The sequence below is a fragment of the Vombatus ursinus genome, unplaced genomic scaffold (genome assembly GCF_900497805.2).
Source record: "Vombatus ursinus unplaced genomic scaffold, bare-nosed wombat genome assembly UNPS02014158.1, whole genome shotgun sequence".
Lineage (NCBI taxonomy): Eukaryota > Metazoa > Chordata > Mammalia > Diprotodontia > Vombatidae > Vombatus > Vombatus ursinus.
The window spans coordinates 343,065-350,948 of record NW_020953936.1 but is presented as its reverse complement, the minus strand read 5'-3'; positions in this window follow the sequence as shown (position 1 = coordinate 350,948).

The following is a 7,884-nucleotide window of genomic DNA, read 5'->3' as shown; positions in this document are numbered from 1 at the left end:
TATCTATCTATCTATCTATCTATCTATCTATCTATCTATCTATCTATCTATACATACATACATATAACTTTTTCCCTCCCACTACCCTAAAACTGACAAAGGATTTATGAGTTACAAATATCTTTCCATGCAGGAATGTAAACAGTTCAACCTTAATAAGTCTCTTAAGATTTTTCTTCCTGTTTACCTCTTCCATGTTTCACTTGAGTCTTGTATTTGAAAGTCAAATTTTCTATTCAGCTCTGGTCTTTTCCTCAGGAATGCTTGAAAGTCCCTTATTTCATTGAATGACCACTTTTTCCCCTGAAAGATTATACTCAGTTTTGCTGGGTAGGTGATTCTTGGTTGTAATCCTATCTCTTTTGCCCTCCAGGATACTATATTCCATACCCTGTGGTCCCTTAATGTAGAAGCTGCTAAATCTTGTGTTATCCTGATTGTGTTTCCACAATACTTGAATTGTTTCTTTCTGGCTGCTTGTAATATTTTCTCCCTGACCTGGGAACTCTGGAATTTGGCTACAATATTCCTAGGAGTTTTCCTTTGGGGATCTCTTTCAGGAGGAAATTGATGGATTCTTTCCATTTCTATTTTGCCCTCTGGTTCTAAAATATCAGGACAATTTTCCTTGATAATTTCTTGAAAGATGATGTCTAGGCTCTTTTTTTGATCATGGCTTTCAGATAGCCCAATCATTTTTAAATTCTCTCTTCTGGATCTATTTTCCAGGTCAATTGTTTTTCCAATGAGATATTTCATATTGTTTTCTAATTTTTCATTCTTTTGGATTTGTTTTACAGTGTCTTGATTTCTCATAAAGTCACTAGCTTCCAATTGCTCTATTCTAATTTTTAAGGAAGCATTTTCTTCAGTAAGCTTTTGGACTTTCTTTTCCATTTGGCCAATTCTGCTTTTTAGGGCATTCTTCTCCTCATTGGCTTTTTGGACCTCTTTTGCCATTTGGGTTAGGCTATTTTTTGAGGTGTTATTTTCTTCAGTATTTTTTTGGGTCTCCTTTAGCAAGCTGTTGACTTGCTTTTCATGATTTTCTTGCATCACTCTCATTTCTCTTCCCAGTTTTTCCTCTACTTCTCTTATTTGCTTCTCAAAATCCCTTTTGAGCTCTTCCAAGACCTGGGATTGATTCATATTTTTCTTGGAGGCTTTGGATAAAGGAGCTTTGGCTTTGTTGTCTTCTTCTGGTTGTATGGTTTGATCTTCTTTGTCACCAAAGTAAGATAATATAGTCTGACTATGTGCTGCTTACTCATGATCCTGGCCAATTACTTGAGTTTTAAACTCTTTGTTAAGGTAAGAGTCTGCTTCCAATGTGGAGAATGTACTGTCCCAAGCTTCAGGGGTTTGTATAGCTGTTTTCAAAGATACTTCTAGGGACCTGTAAATTTTCAGTTCTTCCAGGGTGGTATGGTAAGGGGCGAGGTGTTTCCTCTCCACCACCACAACAAGCTCCCCTATGCCAGCGCTCCTCCTCACCCCAGGACCATCCCTCAGAACTGTGACCCAGATCCAAGCATGGGCAAAGCAAGAGATTCCTGCCTCAGCACTGGCAAAGAGATCCCTGAAAATCCCCTGTGATCATCCACTAGATTCCCCCTCAGTCTGTGGGGCAGAAGCTCAGGAGGCAGCCGCTGCCCCAGGCCGCGCTCAGGACTTGCAGCTGAGACCTAGCTTCTCTCTCTCACTGCAGTCACAGACTTTTCCCACTGACCTTCTATGTTGTCTTTGGTGTTCATGGGTTGAGAAGTCTGGAAACCACCACACCCACCTGTGAATCAGTTCTCTGAGGCCTGCTCCAGATGCCCTGCGGCCTGTGTGCCCATGCTGAACTGTGCTCCTCTCCCTGCCTGGCACAATATACCTTTCTGATCAACCATACAGGTTGTCTTGGGCTGGAAATTTGTTTCACTCTGTTTTTTTGTGGGTTCTGCTGCTTTAGAATTTGTTTAGAGCCATTTTTTATAGGTATTTGGAGGGGCTTGGGGGAGAGCTCAAGCAAGTTACTACTTTTACTCCACTATCTTGGCTCTGCCCATAATCCTCTTTTTCTATTATACTATGAACGTGGAAATGGTCATTTTATTTGATAAGTTCAGAATAAATTTTTTCTTAAGTTTAGAACTTACCCATTAGATGTTTTTCTTTCTTATGAACATCTATGTTATTTTAAAATGCCATGTTTATGTATATTTAATGTGTGCATAATATACAATCTGTATATTATGCATACATAATCATAAATGTATATTTTAAAGACAAATAGAATTGTGATCTCTTTGATATGAGCAGTCCCTTCCCATAGCTATTCCCATTGAAAAAAACAAAAAAAAATCCTTGTTAACAAATATGCAAAGACAAGCAAAATCATCCCACATTGTATGTGTATGAAAATGGATGTCTCATTCTGCAACTTGGATCCATCACCTCTCTGTCAAGAGGCAGGTAGAATGCTTGGTTATCAGTACTCTGGAATCATGACCTTTGGAAACTCTGGTCAACATAATAACTACAGTTTTAGAGGGCTCATGCAGATTGAGGCACAGATATATTTACATATTATAACATGTACTTATATATGATATACAAACATATGACATGGCCAATGTGGGAATTTCTTTTGCTTGATTATACATATTTATAATTGTTTTTTTTTTGCTTTCTCAATGAGGAGAGGAAGAAGTAGTGGGAAGAAGAGAATTCAGATCTGAAAACAAAATTGAATTTTAAAAAATAAAAATTTTTTAAAATTAAAAAAAATCAGAAGTCTCAAACTAATGTTATTTAAGGAGTCTGATTCCCATAAGAACAAACAATGAGCGAATAAACACTGTCACACATTTACTATGTACCAGGTACTGTGCTAAGCTATGGGGTATGCAAATATAAGAGAAACAGTTCCTGCCTTCAAGAAATTTACAATCACTAAAAAAAAAAAAAAAGAATCTTACAATCAAATAGGAGAAGAAAACACATATAGGATAATTGAGGCCAGAAAAAAGAGAACTTTGGTGTATTTTTTCTTTGTAATTCAGGTTAAGTGACTTGCCCAGAATCACACAGCTAGTGTCAAATGTTTAGTCTGAGGCCAGATTTGAACTCAGGTCTTCCTGACTTCAGGGCCAGTATGCTATCCACTGCACCACCTAGCTACCCCTGAAAAAGAGAACTTTAATCTGAAGAGTCTTGGAATGGTGAATGAATGTATGTCGTCTGCCCTTAAGAGAAGTTAACGATACTATTGGTGTATTTACTGTGCCCAGAGCAAGAGATAGGTGTTTAGAACCAGATAGTAGATAAAACAAGAAAGCTAATTTTAATTCATTCAGTTACCATTCAATTGATTTGGGTTCTAGGGTTAGCATTACAAAGGTCAGTGGCTTAACTTCCCCAAGAATTGATAGCCTGGATTCTGAAAGTTCAGGATAAGGAGGTCCTAGTGTGAAGGGTCTTGGAGGTGGAAAGAAGCAGGGCCATGAAGGGAGGCAGAGGGCAAGTTGGCCTGGGTGTTTGACTTTGTAGCTGGAAAGAATGTGACAGTGAAGTATGGAGACTGGGCTTAGAGAAAGGTAATAGATGTGGTTCCAAAAGCTAGATGGGCGAGAATATTTCTGAGGTTAGCTGTGAGAGAGTCAGATAGACTAGGGAGGCTGATGCTTCTGAAAATCCATATGATAGGCAATCCAGGCTTGACTTTCTAGTAAGAGAGTGTACATACCCATAGCCTGTATTTTCTAGGAAGTAACTTTCCCCAGTTCTTGAGAGTTGAGACATGGAAGACACTGAGGTCAAGGACTTTGCTGGTTTAGGGGAGGGCAATCTCTCCTGCCTGTAATGGGAGCTGTTCCCCCATTTCATTAAGAGGTAAAAGTTAGATGAAGGTGTTTACTGCTAGAATAAAATATGAACAAACACCTGTGCGGGGTATTTGAGACTCTCGGCAGTCTGACCTTGACCTAGCTTTATAGACATTTCGTATTCTGCCCCATCTCTCTTCCTTCCTCCAGTCATTTCATGCACTCATTCATTTCTTGCTTTCCTGCAAAGCCTTTCCCCGATGCCTGGGACTCCCTCCCTCTTGTTTCTGCTCCTTAACAATCCTCATCTTCTTTCAAGACTCAGCTTGGGTGTCTCCTCAATGAAACCTTTCCTAATGCTCCATTCCTCCAATTTCTTTGCATTTATTTATTTATTGCTCATGTACATTTTGCCTCTCTCCCCCTCTCCCTCCAACTAGAATGTATGCTCCCTGAAGGCAAGATATATTTTCCTGTCTTCCACACCCAGCTCAAGGCTTTATGCAATGGATTGCCCTTAGTGGTTGCTCAATAAATTCATGTTCTGGTTCTAATTTTTACTATCTGTATAACTGGGGGTAAGTTAACCAAGCATCAGTTTGACATAGCCCATTCACATAATCTCAGACTTGTTCAGTTACTAAACTTCTGTCCATTTACACTCCTTTTACCCTACCCCCACTCCCAGGCCTTCTTTTTTATATTCAAAGAATATTAATTAAACTTCACGTATCTTATCCATCAGGCATCTGTCAGCACTGTCCTCAGAGGCCAATAGTACTGTAGGGGAAGACCTAAGAACCTAGAATCTCACAGTCTCAGGGCTTGGAGCATCTCTGGAACATGCCAGCCTCCACCCAGTCCCAGCACCCTCTTTTTCCGTCCTAAATGTGAGCTCAACCTGGACCAATCACTCCTTCTACTAATATTCTATCAGCTCCTGCATTTGAAGCAGCTAGGTGGTACAGTGGATAGAATGCTGGGCCTGGAGTTAGAAGATTTTAGTTGAAATCCATATACTTACTTATTCATATTCATATTCAGGTACTTACTAGTTGTGTGACCCCAGATGAGTTGCTTAACTTCTGTCTTGCCTCAGTTTTCTCAACTGTAAAATGGGGATAATAATAGTACCTACCCCTCAGGGTTATTGTGAGGATCACAGTAGGTGCTTAATAAATATTTATTGTTGTTCATTTGTTTTAAGTTGTGTCTGACTCTTCATGACCCCATTTCTTGGGAAAGATACTAGAGTGGTTTGCCATTTCCTTTTCCAGTTCATTTTGCAGATGAGGAAACTAAGGAAAATAGGGTGAAGTGACTTACCTAGGGTTAGACAGATAAATGTCTGAAGCTGGATTTGAACTCAGGAAGATGAATCTTCTCACCTTCAGGCCCACCACTCTATGCACTGAGCCACCTAACTGGATTAGATAAATGCTCGTTCTCTTCTTCTTCACTTCCCCAGAGTGTCATATTCCTTATTAATCATACAGTTGCCCTCATCACAGCCTAGAGTCACTTACTATATCCCATTCTTTAATGGGGCAGCAAGGCATACTACAAAACACACTAGACTTAGAGTGAGGAAACAAAGGTTCAGATTCCTTCTCAGATGCTTTCTAGCTATATATCCATGGGCAAGTAAGTTAACTTTCCCGAGCCTCAGTTTTCCTCAATTGTGAAACATTTTTCACTTTAAATGTAAAGATACTTGTGTTACCTACCTCACAGGGTCATTGTTAGAAAAGCTCTTTGCAAGTCCTAAAGTGATATAAAAATGTGCTCTTGTTATTGCTGTTCTTTGCATGTACTGAAAAATTGTTCTGTGATCAACCATAAAGCCTTAGAATCCAGACCTCACACTGCCATATTAAAACAATTACCATCAGGGTTAAGAGAGTGTTTTGACCGTCTTTTATAGCTAAAGAAGTAAAATAAAAATAAAAATATGAGCATCTTTGAGATTTTTTCTCTCTATATGTAGAGCTGTCTACCTTTCAAGTTTAATGTTCCCAGATTCTTATACTGTTTCCTTACCCATAAAATGGTGACTATAATGCAACTCTTCTCAAAGGATTATTGTGAGGAATGCACTATATACATGAGAAGATCTTGGTCCCATATATTCTCCTATCAGTACTCTGTAGTCTCAAATGATAGAACACCAACATCTCAGAATATTCAAAATTGCAAAATTGCAAAGAAGAATGTAAAGTTACGTGGTGGTATAAGTAGATTAAAACCCATGACCAATGATGACTTGTGAGAAGGTGTTTAAACAGATCATCTAGGACTTTATGATTGGTGAAGGATATAAGCCAATCATGCATTAAGAGTGAGAGATAATGTATGTTGGTTGATACAATGTATAATATGTATTTGGATTTTTAAAATTATACATACACCTTTTTTAAACTTGAAAAAAGAGTGAGTGATAGTAGGTGGAAACCCAATTGCTGCACAAAATATTTTCAAAGAAAGCAAAAATGGGAAAGACCACCACCATATTGGATAGATTGTCTTCAGAGGATTTAAGGGAAGATTTAAGGATAATAATCAGAAATTATGAGAATTGAATAGGATGAGTATTACAGAAGATGAAAGGGCTAGGATATGTAGGGAGTGCCCACACCGATGAGCTCACATATCCAACCACATATATATATATATATATATATATATATATATGTGCAAATATTATTATTAATGACCCATTTTCAATGAAAGGTATAGTTTTTTTAACTCCTTGAAACTACTTGATGTTTGCAGAAATCATCAGAGACTGAATTTCCTCTCCTCCATAATATGATCCTGGGCCAGGGACCTTTTTCTGGATAATGTTATTACTTTTAGTTATTACTTTAAAGCAGAGACCATACCACTTTGGAGAAACTGCAAACACTCTCCAGGAAACTTACTGAGAAGAAAAAAGTTGTAACTTTAGTTTTAACAAGCTCATCCTTTAAAATTAAAAAAATTTACCTACCTATGGGATTGAGTCCCACTGTAACCTATTTGTACTTTCATGGCAGAAAGCAAAAGAAACTCTAACTTTTAATGATGCCCTATGAAACATGGCTCCCCAATGAAGAGTAAGTGTTAGAGAATGACTTTGTATTCCTGTGGGAGGAAGAGTGCCAGAATAGGAATCTGAGATAATGAAGAGAGAGAACTATGTCTTGATTTGGAAGCCTTTTGGGGACTCCCAAAGTCATAAGTTCATATCTGAGTGAGCTTACCCACTTTATATGCCACAGGGATAATGACAGAATCCTCAACTGCCTGATCCAAAGAAATATGTAGAAATATGATGACTATTAATGATAACATCTAAATTAGGTTTTGTAATTTTGGAAGAGAATACTGTCCCCTCTCTCACTTTTCTTTCTTTCTGCTCCTGAGTATCTTTGGAGAAAGTTGTGAAACCTCTCTGATTGAGTCCTTGGTCTTTACTGCAGCTCAAAAAATTTTTTTTTCATTCTTTGATTCTTGATCACACTCTAGACAGCAAATTTTGTTCCAAATTTGTTTCAAGGGGCAGCTAGGTGGCACGGTAGATAAGAGCTCTGGCCTTGGAGTCAGGAGGAACTGAGTTCAAATCTGTCCTCAGACACTTAAAAAACTTACTAGCTGTGTGATCCTGGGCAAGTCACTTAACCCCAATTGCCTCAAGCAAAAAAAAAGAAAAAAAATGTGAGCAACCAAATTTGTTCCTAAAATGTTTGTATCCTTTCTAAGCAAGTGAGCACAACTACATATTTAAGTTTAGTAGATGGCTTCACCTCCCACTTTGCTTATATCAATGTCACCTGAACCCCATTTTCCTTATTAGACTGTAGCCTATCTTTGGCTATGTCCATAGAGAGTCCACATGTCCACAGAGCCAGATTTTGAGGAGGGGAATGATCTACTAAATGGGCAGAATTCCCAAGAATCCCCAACTTTGAATGTAACCCTTTGGGATGAAGGGGGCCTGTGGGAAGAAGCAGGAAGCTATTTCAGAAAGAAGACATAAGAAAGAAGTCATGAGAAGTAGGTGCCAAAGAGGAGACATTACAAGCTGCTAGGA